This window comes from Motacilla alba, unplaced genomic scaffold (genome assembly GCF_015832195.1).
Source record: "Motacilla alba alba isolate MOTALB_02 unplaced genomic scaffold, Motacilla_alba_V1.0_pri HiC_scaffold_31, whole genome shotgun sequence".
Lineage (NCBI taxonomy): Eukaryota > Metazoa > Chordata > Aves > Passeriformes > Motacillidae > Motacilla > Motacilla alba.
The window spans coordinates 2,036,327-2,053,549 of NW_024037405.1; the positions used below are offsets into that span (position 1 = coordinate 2,036,327).

General features: G+C 56.4%; 2 protein-coding genes across 2 annotated transcripts in view; one reads left to right on the top strand and one right to left on the bottom strand.

The window, feature by feature from the left end:
- Window positions 1–17,223, bottom strand: part of LOC119696487 — a 1,710,157-nt gene that overhangs the window by 1,425,515 nt on the left and 267,419 nt on the right.
- Window positions 1–17,223, top strand: part of LOC119696488 — a 1,499,846-nt gene that overhangs the window by 1,398,095 nt on the left and 84,528 nt on the right.

Sequence of the window (17,223 nt, forward strand, 5' to 3'; positions counted from 1 at the left end):
CCCATCTCTGTGGCATGAGGCTCTTGTGTCACTTGGGGCATACCAAGAACTGCCTGAGGCCACCATAATTTTTACTCTACATTTTCATGACGTTAAGGAATTCCTAAGCTCCTTTGAAGGAACAAGGAGCTAGGGAACACAGGACATTCCTCTAGGTTTCTATATTCCCACTGTCTGAAAATAGGACAAAGTGTTAAACTGACTCTAAGCAGCAAGAGGAAGATGAGAAAACAGCAGCACCCCAAGAGATCCTGCACCTCTGGCCTGCTGCAGAAACATCAGCTGGCTCAGAACTCCCCTCTAACTTTGCCTCTCCAGCCAAGTCAGGAGAAGAACAGTGCCAAGAGGCAGCAGGATGCTGTTGCAAAGAGCCTCTCTTTGCTTCCCTGCAAGGCTTCCTCCCTTCCATGCCACATCCTAAACTCTTCTGTAGGAACAAGGCTCCAGGTGCCAGCACTGAGATCAGACTTGCCAGGGCCTCAGCGCTGCTGCTCAAACCTCCAGGCAAAAGCACCTTTGGCACGGAATGGGTGCCAGCTGACAGAGCAAGCCCAGGGACAGGCATGAAGACAGAGCCCCAGCAGTGTCACTGCCATGGGCTCTGGGCTCACAGCTCTGCCTGCAGCTTGTACCTGCCCCACAGCAGCTCCTGCAGGCAGGTGTCCAAGTCCCCTGCAGCTCAGCAACCTCCTGCTGACCAAGGGCACCCAGAGCCCAGGCTGCCTGTGCCAGGCCGGCCTCACGGGCACAGCACATCCTCTGCCCTGGCCCTGCAGCTGTACCGTGCTCACTTGTGCTCTGGGACAGCACAGCTGCAAGGCTGGAGAGCAGAGGCTGGCAAAAAGCACCGTCTTTGCTCCAGCCCAGGGGGAGGCAGGGAAGCTGCTGCCACTCAGGAAGGAGGAAAGCTCTGGGACCTCTTTGTTCCTCGAGGGTTTTCCATCATCATGAAACCCCTTCCACTGTACCTAGAGATGGCCCAACATCTATCAACAGCCCTCTGTCATTCTCATCCTGTTCCCTGTGCACCTTCCCTTGGCAATGCTCAGGAATGGGCAGGGAGGGGAAGCAGAGCCTGTCAGGCCTGGCTGCAGTGCCTGGCAGCAGTGCCAAGCTGTGCCTGGCTGCAGGCTGCCTGCCCACGGCCTGCCCAAGCTGCCAGCATGGAATGGGCTGGACCCAGAGCGCAGGGAAAACAATGGCTTTGGAGAGAATTCTGTGCTTTGGCTCCTCCAGTCTCACCTTGTTCTCCTCGGGGCTGAAGCGGATGCGCACAGGGGCAGAGGCGCCTGCTGGCACCACGTGGTACACATCCCTGGGGCACGCCAGCTGGAAATAAGGGCAGCTCTCCATGCACACCTTCAGCATCCGAGGAATCTGCAGCAAAGACATCAAATGAGGATTTGGCCACTTGTGCAAACAGGACCACAGGAGACCTGTCCCTGCCCTGGGGACATCCCTCCTTGGCCCCTTTTCCAAAGCACTTGCAGCTCTGCGGGTACAGGCACATCATTCACAAGGCTGAACTTGAATCCCTTCTCTCTGGCTCCAGCATTTTGGCCAGGGCCAGGAGGGCACTGCCTGGTGCCAAGCAAGGGCCAAGCAGGTCAGCACCAGCAGGATGGAGACAGAGCACCTGAACCAACTCCTCTGCATATTCAACAAGGCCAAAACCCTGCTGGCTTCTGCCTGCACACAGCCATGCAGTCGTGCTCCAGAGGGGGAATGTGCTCCCTGAAAGCAAACCAGCACATTGTCCTGGGACAAGGAAGAAATTCCCTTCTAGCAGATCAGGGTGGGGTAGGGACCTTCTGGGGATACAGTCATGCAGGCAGACCAGCAAGAGAGGAGACCAAACACTGGGGCCTTACTGGGAAGAAAAGCAAACCTGAAAAGCTAAAGAAGGAACACAGCAAGGCAATCCCTAAAACAAGGAGATGGCAAAGAGAATTGAAATGGGCACTAAAGCAGCAAGGAAGAATCATAAAACCATGAGAGCAATCAGCTTGCCAAGAGTGACAGAAACACAGACAGGCTGTGCCTATTGACTGTGGGCTTCAAAGGCATTTTCTGCCTGGAGAAACATGACCAGCACTGACTGACAGGGTGCTTCCAGTACTAAAAGCCAATCCTGGCTCTCCAGGGCTTCTTGCTGCCTGTGCAGGCAAGCTGGGCTGCTGGGCATTGCTGCCTGCAGCCAGCAGGCCAGGCTCTGCCCTCTGGCATTCACAGACACAGCAAACATGCAGTTTCTAGCACACGGATATCATCAACCCCTGAGCACCAAAGTGCTCTCCAAAAGTCTAAACCAGATGATTTGGACTCCCTCCTGTCTCTTCCCACCAGCCCACTCTTGGCACAAGGCTCATCTGAGAAAATGTTTCCCTGACTGAAATCCCAATGGTCTCCCTTTTCCTCTTTACACTGGAACACAACTGCTGCCATTTTCCAACTTTTTCCCTCTCAACTCTCTTGGCAAACTGCAAAACAATCCCAATTTCTTCAAGTGAAGGTGGAAACCTGCAGCAGCACATGGCTTTGGATGTGCTGTGGCTCTCCAAAGGGAAAGCAGAGCACCGTGTTGCTTCTGGAAAAGCTGAGCAGAGCTGCATGAAGCTGAGCAGGAGCCTGAAGTGGCACCTAAAGGCCTCCCACTCCTTCTGCTCCATCAGTCTGATTCCAGGGCTCTTTCAGAACACGTTTCCTGCACTGCCAATGCCCTCAATGATCAGGGATTCCAGCATCAAGTGCAGCAGACTCAGCCCATGAGCTTTGACTGGGAGCTGCACTAAGGGAGCCCAACAGGCTGAGAGAGGCAGAGATTCCTACCAGCAACCAAGATGAACCAAGGAGACACAGGATGGGCTAGAGACTCAAGGCAAAGCTTGAGAGCAGCTAAGAACTGCACAGGCCTCAACATTCCCATCAATCCAGAGCTTTCAAGAGAAGGAAACTCCTTTGGGATAGACACCATCAACGCATGGCCAAAATCAGGGGCCAATTCCCAGCACAGGAAGATTCCCAGCATCTTGCAGAACAAGGGGCTGAGGCATTTTCTTCTGCATGTGCTGCAGCAGATAACTTGCTTTGCTCTACACTGGGGGAATGACAGCACTCTCCTCTTCCAGCACAGCATTAAAGCTCCAGGTGCCAGCACTTACCTTGTCCTTATTCATGACAGACAGCACCATTTCAGAGACCTCACCAGTGACAAAGTTCTGAAATACCACCTCTGGTGGGGAAACCCCAAACAAGCTCTGCTTCGGGGGAGCTGAGGGCAGCTGCAGAGGCGAGAGACAGCAGGGAGAGCTTCAGCTGCTGGGAGGAAGGTTCATCAAGGACAATCTTCCACTCATCCCCAGGGAAGGACACACTCTGGGGGAGCACATCTGCCCACGACACCCTGGGTTAACAGTGGCTCAGCCACCTCTGCTCTGAGCTGATCAAGAACTGCTGCATCAGCTCAGAGCAGGCTCAAGCCAAGCTGCTCTTTTTATTTCTCCACCTTGTCTTCTCCACAATGCCAGGCAGCACTTTCCTTAAGCACAGCCCTGTGCCCACTGGGGCACTGACTGAGCACTCAGGGAGGAAGTAAAACCCACCCATTTACATCAGACTCTGTGGGAAAAATTTCTGGCATGCCCTTTACTCTGAGACAGGGAAACCGAGGCCCACACAACTGCAAATACCTGTCTGGATCTAGAACTTAGGCATCAGTAAGAAGAGAACAGCACCAGAGGAGGTGGGAGAGATGAGGGGATATTTGGCTGAAGCCAAAAGGTTATGAAGTGAAAGAATGGAATTTGTTGGCTCTGTGTGCTGTTTGTGGGCTGGATTTGTTCAGGTTGCTTTGTTGGCTGTTGCTGTGAGCTGGCAGAGGGACGGGCTTGAAGACCTGACCAAAAGGAAGGAGGATCAGAGGGGAGGGGACAGAAAAGTTGGCGGTCAGAGAGACTGGAAGTTCCCGAGTGCCCCTCCAGGGGGAAAGGGGACAGGCACTGTCCCGGCCGGGTACAAAGGGGATACAAAGATTGCCATTTTGTTGGAGGCTGGGTTTGCTCCTCTCCGGGGGCAGCGAGACACGCCCAGCTCAGCTGAATTGGTACTGATAAACAGTTTTCTTTGGCTTTGGTGATTTTGTCCCCTTTCATTGCATTTACAAGTTACTGCCTTTCTAACAGAGGTAAAGGCAAAAATAAAGCACCACAGAAGTCAGGAAAAAGACAAGTGAGGTGAATGCTGAGTGAAGATAACGTTCAGTTATCTTCTCAGCAACTTGGGGAAGAGTACAGTTGGTGTCTCCTTTTGCCATGAGCTTTAAATGGGTGCTTTCTTGTCATTGTTGCTATCTGATTTAATGCCATTGTAGAGGCACGTCTGGAATGAGACATCAACAGCAAATGCTTCTGGAGCAGAGCCATTGCTTTGAGAAAACTCTGCCCTGCTTTGTCTGCCTTCTCCAGCCACACTGCTGTCACTGCAGAGACACAAGCAGCTCTCCTGTGGGACTCCCCGGCAGACACAGGCTGCTGAAGGCAGTGGCTGCAGCACACTGTCCCTTGGCTGTGCCCTTCCCTGAGGTGTTCCCAAGGCCCCTCTCCAGGGCAATCCTTAACCAGTGTGTTCCACGTCTCTTGCTGCCAATTTCCTGCTCACCAGCCCACCTCGGTCACCTCCCCGTTTGGACTGTGCTTTCTACTGAGCCCTCCTGCCACAAAAGCAGCTTGAAACACACCTCCAAGTAGGCACTGATCCAGAGAAAGCACATCCATTCCCCTCTGCCCAGGGCCAGTCCCCTGTACCTCTGGCAGCCTGCACAATCCAACAGCCCGCCAGGCTCCAACACATTGTTCCAAGCCAAAGCAGGAGAATGGCAAATGGCAATGCTGTGCCTTTGTGTGCCCAGCCTTCCCCCCACTGTTTCAGCCATGGCAGCTGCACTCCAGCACAGCCCAGCAGCTTCAGCAGAGGTTATTTGTGCTGGCTCAGTGCACACCAGGACTCCCAGCCCAGCACTCCCAGCAGTTTGCAAGGACAACAGCACCTGGATACTGAGGTATTTTGCTGGAGGCAAGCCTGGCACAAGCACACACCCTCTTCAAACTTCACATCAAACAGAAAGGAGAAGAGCAGCAAAAGGCTACCTTTGGAGCAGGCTCACTCAGGTCTATCCATGGGCCAATTCTGGGCAGAATACTCCCCCCAGTGCTGGCCTCCTTCTTCTTGGTGTTGACAAACTTCTCCCTCTGGAACTTAGAGGGAAGCAGCTGAAAGGAAAAAACAAAATAAAACAAAACAAAACAAAACAAAGTCCATAACAAACCAGCAAGAACGTCAGAGATGTGCTTGTTCAGAAAGGCTTTTCTTGAGCAAGAGGCACTGGGGAATAATTTGTGATCACAGCCACTGGGACAGTTCTGGAAGCCCTGGAAGTTACTTGCTGCAATCCTTGGCACCAATACATTGATAATACAGAGTGCCATACACACACTCCAAGCACATGGCTGTGTCCCATCAGTCTCCCCGTGATTGGATGTGACATCTTTGGGGATTTCTGCTCTTTGGGCATTTGTCTCCTCTTACGTTTCATTGGATTGGGGCGGTGACCTTTTCAGAGAGTGGGGAGGAGCTCCCAGAACTGCCCAAACTCCATCCCTGCACAACACTCAGAACTCCCAGCGAGGAGACAGCACTGCTGGCTGAGTCCAAGAGAAGCAAGAAAGAAAAGCTGCACCAAGAGGGAGGGGCACAGGAATGTGTCCAAGTTTCAGCTCTCTCTGTCAATGAGCATTTGTTTTCTCTGCCTGGGCTGACAGAGCCCTGCACAGAAGAAAGCAGAGGGATCTCCTTGGCAGAGCCTCAGCAGTGGGGCACCTTCAGCCAGGTGAGCTCCAGGCAGCAAGGGACCTTTGTGGCCCTGCCTCCAGCGCTGCCTGCAGGGCTGGAGCTGTGCCCAGCCAGGAGCTGAGAGAGAGCAGCTGCTTTGGAAGCTCTTCCAGCTGGGACCAGCCGTGGTTCTCAAGGCTTTGGGCAGAGTTGGAGCTTTCCCCCCCATGCCCAGGTGCCCAAGGGCAGCTTGGTCAGAGCAGCACAGCTGAGTGCCCGGCCTGGCAGAAGGAATTCCTGTGGCAAAGGGGAGCCAAAGAAGCCCATGCTGAGGGCTCCAGCTGAACATTGCTTTCACTTGGCTCCGCTGGCACAGCCAGGCAAGGCGCTGGGCTGTCCCTGAAACGTCACACAGTGTTCCCTACTGCACCAGCACAGCCCCCAGCAACAGCAGCACGGCACAAAGACCTGGGGAGGGGCTCTGCAGCTTCCCAGCACTGCTGCACAACAGGGGCAGCAGAGCAGGGACACCAGGGCACCTGCCAGCCTTAACACAGCCCCAGGGGCTACTCACAGCGTTAGACTTCAGTCTTTCCCTGAGCAAAAGACGAGGTGTCGGTGTCTTTTTCGGCAATCCAGAAGCCATTCTGAAGGGAGGATGTCGCAGCTGAGCGACAGTGCCTCAACAAAACTGGAAGGAGCAACAACGGAACTCTGAGGATCCAGAACCCAAGTCATGGCAGACTCAAGGCATATACTGCTGCTACAGATTTGATAGGATTTGAAAGCAGCTGAGTGCTTGCTTGGCTTAAGTAGCTAGTATTGTTAGGCCTCTAGTTGGACTTTATTTGAACTAGATGGCTGCCTTGTGCAATTCAAAGATGGATCGTGCTGAAACCTGGAGCTAAAAAGCTGAACAATAATAATACTTAGAACAGACAAAGCTGTAGCTTAAATATTACTTCAGACCAGCTTGAGTGGACCTCCTCTTCTTGAGGCTAACAACCCCTGCTCTCCCAGCTGCTCCTCACAGGGCTTGGGAGAGACTGGAATGTTGTGGCTAATGGCTTAAATAAATTTTGTGAGACCTCACCACAAAGAAGACCAGAAGAGGACTGAATGGAATGGGATCCATGGAATGGTGATATTTTCTACTAAATCTGTCTCTGGCACTCGCTTTCTTCCCCCCTCCTTTTTCTATTTCTTTCTCCCTCTCTCTCCCTCACATTTACTGTTACATAAAACCCAGACTATCCACTTTGGCATATGGTCTCCTTTTGCACCTTCATTCAGGGGCATCTCCTTAATAATTTTATTAACCACAGCCTAACAACCCACTGAAATTTGAACAGAACTCATTCGCCTTTGAACAGTTTAAGTAAATACTAGAGGAAAAAATGTATAGACTAGTAGATTTGGGAAATGTTGCATTTCTTCAGTAGGAAAAAAGCACCATCAGTGGAGCATCTATTGTTCATCCCCTCAGCTGTGCGTGCCACCCAACTGAAGACTGCCATTATCCCATCCTGCATTTCCCTTTGGCATTCTCCTTCAGAGCACAGATGGGACCAAAGCAGAAAGTACAACTGGAGCCAATCTTTACCTTCAAAGGAAATTCAGGAGTCCCTGGCAAAGCCCAATGCTCTGTGAGGTCAGGGCTCCCTGGCAGAATCCAATGTTCTGCGAGCTCAGGAGTGCCTGGCAAAGAGCAATGCTCTGCGAGCTCAGGAGTCGCTCACAGAGAGCAATTCTCGGCGGATTGCCAGCACTCGCCGGCAGAAGCCAATGCCGAGCGAACAATTGCCGCGGGCAAGGGCCGAGTGCCGCCGCCGGGAGGCGCCGAGGCTGCGAACGAGCAGCCAGGGCCGAGCTCGGGGCGCTGAGGCCGCAGCGCCGTCACACGCCGCTGAGGGCCCCGCGCGGCTCCCGGGCAACCGCGGCACCGAGTGTGGGGCCGGGCCGGGCCGGGCCGCAGCGATCCGCAAAGGACATGGGCGCTGCTGCCGCCGACTGCGCTGCAGTGCTTTCTGCAGAGCCTTTCTGCAGCTAGGAGAGTTTAAAAGGTGCCGATAAAGGCACCTCTGGCAGCTCTAGACACTGCTCTTTGGACAGCACCGGGATTCTGGCCTGGCTGGAGCCCCAGCAGGGCCTGAGGGAGCTGGGAAGGGGCTCAGCCTGGAGCAAAGGAGGCTCAGGGGGCCCCTCTGGCTCTGCACAACTCCCTGACCGGAGGGCACAGCCGGGGGCTCGGGCTGTGCTGCCAGCAACAGGGACAGGAGCAGAGGGAACGCCCTCAGGCTGGGCCAGGGCAGGCTCAGGGTGGACACCAGGAGGAATTTCCCCGTGCAAAGGGTGCTCCGGCCTTGGCAGGGGCTGCCCAGGGAGCTCTGCACTGCCCATCCCTGCAGGGGTCCCAGGAAGGCCTGGAGGTGGCACTCAGGGCTCTGGGCTGGGGATAAGGTGGGCATGGGGCACAGCTGGCACTGCATGGTCTCAGAGAGCTTTCCCAACCTCAGTGATTCTATCAGTCTGTCATTCTATCAAGGGATGATTCAAAACAGATTTGAACTCCAAATCTAGCATACACAAATATTACCAGGGTCAAAATTCACGTGAAAGAAATTTAAGATTCTTCTTTAAGACTGAAATCATCATATTTCAATGTTGCATGGAGGTAAAGCTGTATCAAACAAGAGCCTTGTTACCCTTGTAAAATGATGGCTCGGGCCTGCTCCTTGGGCTAAGCACAGCTAACAGCCAGCCTGACAAGTTCCTGTGAGAAAGGAATTGGCCCCTGGAGAAGAAAGACTTCTACCCACATCTTCTGTGCAGGAGACAAGAATGTCACCATCCTTAGAGAGGAAAGGTTTTCACTGACACGTCCATGAGCAACTACTAACCAATGAACTGAGCTGCAGTCAGTTACTAACCAGTCAAAATGAAACACAATGCCTTTAGAAAACCATAGAAATATGAGCTGTGCAGAATAAAGATGGGCTGTTCTGCATGAAGAAATCAGTGTCTTCCTGTCTCTGTAGCGACATGGAAAGACAGCATGACATGAACTGCCCAGCCACTGAAAATTCTGGAATGGGTGTTTTGACCATTTAATCTGAACAAATCGTTCACCACAAGAATAGAGGCTATAGCAAAAGTTGTAATCAAGGCACGGAAGGGGACACTGGAAATTGCAGGAACGGAACCCCAAAATATTCTTCTCCCATTAAGAAAAGACTCTTTGCAGTGGTCATTGCAGAATTCAGACACCTTACAGTGGGCACTGTTGAATTTTTCGTGTCTCATTAGCAGTCATTTTCCACCTCATAAACTCTTCTCTTTGCATCAACAGGTGGAGGAATTACCTTGGTTGTCAAAGCAACCTGTGGGAAGCCTCACGGTTTTTCCTGATGCCAGTGGAAAATCTTCCAGAGCAGGCCTTCCTTGGCAGAACAAAGGCACACGGCTCAGTGAAATCCTTGAGGGACCAGGAGATTCCTGACAGATTCTTGAGCCACGTGCTGTCATCAGAGTGTTTGAGAAGTGGCCAAATGATCCCGTTAACATTGTTTCTGATTCTCTTTATGCAGTGGGGTTATCCAGCACATGGAGCAAGCACTGCAGAAGGAAATCCAGAGCAATCCAGGGCCGGGGTTGTGGCAACTCTTTTTGCAACTGTGGCAGTTCCTCAATTCTCACAAACAGGATTATTTGATTACTCATATTCAGAGCTATCATCAAAAGGACACATCAGGTCCTTTGACTCCACTGAACAAGCTGGGATGCTGGACAGCTGAACAACTGAACACAACTGCAGCTGCTCTGAATCAAATGCTCACTGGTGTAGATAGTATTGGACATGGCACACTGCAAACAGAGCTGCTCTGGATTTGTTGCTGTTAGCACATGGGCACGGGTGTGAGGAGCTGCAAGGAATGTGTTGTATGAACCTCTCTGACCATTCTGCATCCATTCACAGGAAACTCAAACAACTACAAGATAACATAAGGAAATTGACAGTGAATGCCTGGGGGTTGGATGAATGGTTTAAGGGAGGGGGAATAACTGGATGGTTGAAAGATATTGTAAAGGGAATTTTGTTAGGATTAGTAGTCATTATTTATTGCTTTGTGTTACTCCATGCACAGTGAAGTTGGTGACCCTTAGCAGAGACCACAGTAAAGAGGGTCTGGCTGGTGCAAGAAGAAGAAGAAGGGGGAATTGGAGCAATGTATGTGAGCAACTCAGGCCTCAGTGTGCACCAGCCATACCGTCTGTAACTGCTCTGATCAGAATTGTCTCCGGGCACTGTGGCGTTCATCAAGGTCACTGAGACATAAACTGTGCTAAAAGAAGAACAAGAAGCTGAGAAAGGGCACACCAGGATGGCAGGAACTGGATAACAGAGGGCTGGGAAACACCTGCACGGTGACCAATCACAGACACTGAGGAATGGAGGCACAGAACGAGGGCACGAGACAAAGGCACCAATCAAGAAGTGTGATCTCAGTAGTTTGTAGAGTCTGGAAAAGTGTGTGTAATGTAAACAAGAAACAGCTCCTGCTTGGTCATCTTGGTCAGTTGTTCAGGAGTCCTGGTTTACCCGCAACAGGGGGTGACTGGAACCATCCTGGGAGAGGCTCCTGCTGGGCTCAGGGCAGGGACAGGGCACTCCCCTGGCGCTGCCATGGGCACAGCAGAGCTGGCCTGGGCACAGGATTGGGATCCATGTCCCATGGAATCCCAGCAGGGATTACGTCTCATTGCACTGCTGCCATTGCATTGGTCATCAATTCAAATCTCTTCCCCATGGAATTCCCATGGCAATGCCTTGGGGGCAGATCTATCCATGGAATTCTCACCTGACTGGGATGAGAGTGAGATCCAGCCATGGAAATTCCATGGCAATTCCTGCATTCTCAAGTCTCCCATTCCTGAGTCCCACACTCCCACAGGAACTGCCCTCCTCCTCCCACACCCACCTTTGTGCTCCGGAGCCTCCCGACCATAGCTGATGAATTTTGGGAGCTCTTCCACACAGGTGTGTCCCAGGGGATGCTTCATCTGCTCCACCATGATCCCTTTGGATTCCCAGCACCTCTGGGTGATCCAGGCGGCACCGTCGGACACTGCAAAGCTCCCGGGTCCCAGCTGGAAGGAGATGAAATCCCAGCCCTCGCAGCCGTACCCGTGGGATCCATGGACATTGCGTGGGACAGGAGGTCACAGCTGGAAACCACCTGCAGCGTGGGGAGACCTGGGAACGAGGAGAGACCGGACCCAGGGAGTCGTGTCCCAGCCCAGGGAGCACCTTGGAGCTCTCTGGATTCCCATCCCAGCCCCACGGATCCCCCCATCCCCAGAGATCCCATCCCAGCCCCTCAGAGTCCCCCATTCCCACAGATCCCAGCCCAGCCCCCGGCTCCCCCCAGTCCCCCCTGCTCTGGTTGTACCGGCCCCGTCTCCAGGTCACTGTCGGCCACGGGCCGGTTCCTGTCCTTGAGCTGGGGCTGCCTATCCCAATATCCCAGCCCTGCCTATCCCAATATCCCAGCCCTGCCTATCCCAATATCCCAGCCCTGCCTATCCCAATATCCCAGCTCTGCCTATCCCGATATCCCAGCCCTGGCCATCCCAATATCCCAGCCCTGCCTATCCCAATATCCCAGCTCTGCCTATCCCGATATCCCAGCTCTGCCTATCCCAATATCCCAGCCCTGCCTATCCCGATATCCCAGCCCTGCCTATCCCAATATCCCGGCCCTGCCTATCCCAATATCCCAGCCCTGCCTATCCCAATATCCCAGCCCTGCCTACCCCGATATCCCAGCCCTGCCTACCCCGATATCCCAGCCCTGGCCATCCCGATATCCCAGCCCTGTCCATCCCGATATCCCAGCCCTGCCTATCCCGATATCCCAGCCCTGCCCAATATCCCGGCCCTGCCTATCCCAATATCCCAGCTCAGCTCCCCCCACCATCCCCGCTGTCTGCGGCTCCATCCGGCCCCGCTCGCTGCCCCAGCGCTCCCAGGGGGTCCCGTCCACGTCCCCCACAATCAAGGACTGGGGGACCCCCGGGCCGGGCTCCGACAGCGCCACTTCCAGGCACTGCAGGGAGTGCAGAACTGGGGGGACACAGAGATTTGGGGGAGCTGGGGGCTGAAAGGGAGAGTTTGGGAATCCTGGGGGGTCAACAGGCCAAGGAAAGGGGGGACTTGAAGGGCTGGCAGAGCTGGGAAGGAGGTTCAGGGGCTCAAAGCCAAGGAAAGGGGGTGCAGGCACTGGGAGAGCTGGGATGGGCTGTCCAGGGAATCCTATGCCCAGGAAAGGGGGTGCCAGGAGTCCTCAGTGGGAAAAAAGGAGGGGCTGGGGGCTGGGAAAGGCAGGAATGGGGGCCCAGGGGTCCCAGGTCAGGGAAAAGGGTGGGGCTGGGGGCTGGGAGAGGCGGGGGCCGGGAAAAGGCTGAGTTGGTGCCAGATAAGGGGGTGCAGGGGGGTCTCAGTCCCGGCAAAGGGGGAAAATGGCATCTCAGCTCTCAGGAATGGGGGTGCAGGGGGGCTCAGGGTCACGGAAATGGGGGAGCAGGGACTGGGAGAGGCAGAAGGGAATTCCAGGGGGGCCTCGAGCCCAGGAAAGGGGAGTCCAGGGTTTCCCAAAAAAGGAGGGAAACAGGGTGGGGACACCCAGGCTGTTTGGGAAGGGGGAGTTCAGGGGGTCTCTGGTTTTGCAGAAAGGTGGGGCTGGGGGCTGGGAAAGGCAGGAATGGGGGTCCAAGGCATTCCAGGGCGTCCCAGGGTCAGGCACACGGGAAGTCTGGAGGCTGGGAGCCATGGGATGGCCTGGAAAAGCGGAGCAGGGGCTCCTGATGCCCGGAAATGGGGGATTCAGGGGGGTCCCTGTGCAGGATAAGGGGAGCAGGGGGGTCCCGGTGCCGGCAATGGCAGCTCAGGGTCCCGGTGCCGGGGGTCCCGCTCCCCCCTGGCCCCCCAGGAGCGCCCCCAGCCCCAGCGCTGGAGCCATCGCGCTGCTCCCACTCACTGCCAGTGTGATCCCAGTAGAGCTCGGGCAGCCAGGAGCTGCTCCCAGGATGATCCCAGTACAGCCCAGTCACTGCCAGGGATCCCACTCCGGGCATGCCCCGGCCCCGCTCTGCCTTCCGACCTGTCCCGGCTCCAGCCCCGCTCCTGCCGCGGGCTGCGAGGGCTTCGGGAACCTTCGGGGAGGAGGAGGAGGGAGGGAGGAAGAGGCCGAGCGGCAGCAGGAAGAGCAGGAGAAGGGGACAGAAGGAATCTGGTGTCTCTGGCGCTGCCTGAAGTGGCCGCAGCCCCGGGAGCATCGCCCCCCGTGCCGCAGGTGCCCGGGCAGGGGGAGCTGGGCCCAAATCTGCCGGGGGGTGCCTGGCTTTGGGGGTTTTTTGGGGGGATGTTTGGAGCTGGCAGGGCTGCAAAGCCGAGCCGCAGATGGCCCTCGGGGGGACACGGGGGGTCCCCGGGAGGTGTTTTTGGGGGTCCCGGTGTGCGGGGCGGCAGAGCCCCGGCGGGGGCGGGGGGATGCGGGTCCCCCCGCGGTGGGGGTTGGGCTGCCCGGCCGGGCCCTCCGAGCTCCGCCGGGGCCGCGTGGGGACCGCGCGGGAGCGGCGGCAGCGGCGGGGGGACACCGGGTTAGGGGAGCCCCGGGAGAGCCGCGGCTGCCCTGAGCGGGAGCCCAGAGACAGGAGAGCCCCAGAAGGCAAAGCGGGAACCCCGAGAGGGGGGACCCCTGGGATTGCCGAGACCCCGGCAATGGGGCTGCTGGGCTGCAGGGGCCGGATGGCCGGGAAAGGGATTCGGGGGTGCCGGGAGTGGCTGCTCCCAGGATGAGCCCAGTCCCTCCAGGATGAGCCTGGTCACTTCCCCTCACTTCCTGCAGGATACCTGTTGCTCCCAGTATGAGCCCAGTCTCTCCCAGTCATCTCCCCATGATGATGCCATTTGCTCCCAGCAAGGTCCCAGATGCTCCCAGTTCCTGCCACTTTCATCCAGTGTGTTCCCAGTTCTCCCAATTCTCCCCTTGCATAGTCCTAGGCACTCCCAGTATGATCCCAGTCTCTCCCAGCAAGGCTCCAGTCACTCCCACTTGCCCCCAGTGTGTTCCCAGTTCCCCCAGCACATTCCCAGTTGCTCCCAGTCTGGTCCCAGTCACCACCTGTATGGCCTCAGACACTCCCAGTATATCCCAGGTGCCCTGCACGTGCTCGTAGTCATTGCCAGGCACTCCCAGTTCTCTCAGCATGGTTCACTTGCCCCCAGTTTCTCCCAGTTCCTCTAATGATGTCCCCAGTTGGCTCCCAGCATGGGCCTGGTCGCTCCCAGTAACCCCCAGTCAGGGTCCAGTCACACCACTGTAATCCCAGTCTGATTGTAGCCACTCCCAGTATGATCCCAGTTGCTCCCAGTTGATCCCAATGCCAGCATGACCCCAGTAGCCTCCAGTGTGATCCCAGTGACTCCCAGTTTATCCCAGTTGCTTCCAGCTTCTTCCCAGTCATTCCCACTTCTTCCCAGTTGCTTTCAGCACAACTCCAGTTGCTCATAACCACTCCCAGTCAATTCCAGCATGATTCCAGTCACCCCCAGTGTGATTCCAGTTGCTCCCAGCATGGTCCCACTCACTCCCAGTTGCCCCCAGGGTGGTCCCAGTTCTCCCCAGCATGGTCCCAGTTGTTCCCAGGGAGGTTCCAGTCCCCCCAGGATGGTCACAGACACTCCCAGTATATCCCAGTTGCCCCCAGCAGGTCTGCAGTCATTTCCAGGCACATCCAGTGGCCCCAGTAAGGTGTCAGTTATCCCAGTGTGATCCCCAGTCATGCCCAGAATATCCCAGTTGCCTCCAGCGTGCGTCCAGTCCTTCCCAGTTGCTCCAGTTTGCTTGTAGCATGATCCCAGTTTCTCTCAGTTGCTCCCAGTAGCCCAAAGTGGGATCCCAGTCACTCGGTTTCAACCCCAGGATGATCCCAGGAAGCTCCAGTTTGATCCCAGTCACATGCCAGCCCTCCCAGGGTGGTCCCAGTATAATGCCAGTTGCTTCCAGTCTCTCCCAGTATGGTCCCAGCTGCCTCCAGCATGGTTCCAGTTGCTTCCTGGATCAAGCCAGTCAGTCCCAGTCTGATGCCATTTGCTCCCAGCGTGCTCCCAGTTGCTCCCAGTCAGGCCCAGTGTGGGGGATGATGTGCAGGGTGTGTTCCCAGTCACTCTCAGATCCTCCCAGTGTCAGTCCAGTCCCTCCCAGTGTGATCCAAATGTGAGCCCAGTGTGCTCCCAGTCGCTGCCAGTATGAACCAGTTGTGCTCCTCATGGTTCCAGTTGCTCTCTTGCACCCTCACTGTCCTTCCAGTCACTCCCAGTGTAGCCCAGTTCCCTGCAGCATGTTCCCAGTCAGTCCCAGTTTGTTCCAGTAGGATCCCATTTGCTGCCAAGCACTCCCAGTCAGCCTCAGTGTAGTGGCACTGACTGCCAGGATGATCCCAGTCAGCTCCAGCATGATCCCAGTTGATCCCAGTATAAGCCCAGTTGTTTCCAGTCACCCCCAGCATGCAGCCAGTCACTCCCAGTTGCTCCCAGTCACTCCCAGTTGCTCCTGGCATGATCCCAGTTGCTCACAGCTGTTCCCAGTAACTCTCAGCATAATCCCAGTCACTCCCAGTATATCCCTTTTGCCCCTACCATGGTCTCAATTGCCCCCATAGGCTCCTGCTCACTCCCAGTATGATCCCAGTCTGATGTCACCGCAAACCCAGTCCAGTCCCAGTCACTCCCAGTATGATCCCAGTTTGATGTCAGCACAAACCCAGTCCAGTCCCAGTCACTCCCAGTATGATCCCAGTTTGATGTCAGCACAAACCCAGTGCAGTCCCAGTCACTCCCAGTATGATCCCAATTTGATCCCAGTGCAGCCCAGTCCCTCGCAGTGCTGCCAGTGCTGGGGTCCCGCAGCCCTCTGTGCGTTCCCCGCTGCCGGAGGTGCCGAGAGGAGCCCCAAGGGCTGGCAGTGTCCGGGCAGGGTCCCCAGCCTGGCCCAGTTTGGATGTGCAGCCCCCAGTTTTCCCAGTTTGCCTCTCCTCTTGGCCGGGCCGGGTTCCCCCGCCCGCAGCGGCTGCGAGCAGCCGAGAGCCCCGCGCTGCCCGTGCCGAGCTGTGCCGGCTCCATCGCCGCTCCTGGCGCGGCTGCGAGGGCTCCGGGAACGGGGCAGCGAGGGTGTGGCTGCTGCTGGGGAGGAGGAGGAGGGAGGGAAGGGAGGGATGAAGGAGGAGAAGGAGGAGGGGTTAGGGATGAGGAGGAGGAGAAGGGATGGAAGGGGAGGGAGAGAAGAGGAGGTCGGGACAAGACAGAGGAGGCGGAGGAGGGGGGACGGAAGAGGAGGAGCGGGAGGAAGAGGAGGGACAAAGGTGGATCAAAGAAAGCAGAAGGAGCCACGCGGTCGAGCCCTGGGTGAATTCGCAGCCCCCAGCTGTGGGATCATCGCCCCCCATTCCGCAGGTGAGCGGGGAGGGGGAGCTCGGCCCAGATATGCCGGGTGGTCCCTGGGTTGGGTTTTTTGGGGATGTTTGGAGAATGCAGCAGTCCAAGGCCTGAGCGGGGAAAGGCCCCTTGGGGGGACATTGGGGGGTGCCGGGTGGCGGCTGCCGGCAGAGGCAGCCTGGAGGAGCAGAGCCCCTGTGTCCTCCAGGAGCCCAAAGTGGGGAGCCCAGAGAGGGGGGAGCGGCGCCATTGGCGGGAGCCTCAAGAGCCCGGAGAGGGGCAGGGGGGACTCCTTGGAGCCCCGCAGCCCAAAGCAGAGAGTGAGGGGAGAAGGGAGCCCGAAAGGGAGCCCAGAAAGCCCCGGCATCCCTGCATGGGGAGAGCGGAGAGGGGGGAGCTTTTGGGATTGCTGGGACTGCCAGCAGCCCTGGGGAGGGTGGGCACCCAGGAGAAGGGGGGACCCCCAATCCAAGTGTGACCCCCAGCAGCTGGGACAGGGGAACCCTGAACACCAGAGGGGAGGGAGCAGGGACGGGGAACTCCTGGGAGGCTTTTCCAGGGCTGAATCTTGTTGTGGGGGAGGTTTTTCTGGAGCCCAGATGGCCGGTGACTTGTAGAGCTGGACTTGGGCAGAGGGACCTTGAAACTCCATGTGCTCATCCCTTGTTTTCCCCAAACCAGGATTTCCCATTGCCAAGCCCTGGAGGCTGTGAGGAAGAGGAAGATGCCCCGGGACACGCAGGCAGGTGAGGAGGAAGTCAGTGCCCCTTTGCCCCCTGTGTCCTGCTCCATCTCCCAGCCCCAGCCCGCCGGCCCCGGCTGCAGCACAGCCCCTGTGCCGGGGACGCCCTGGGGCATCTCCTTGCCCTTGCCTGTGGCCCGGAGGCAAATGCCATCCTCTG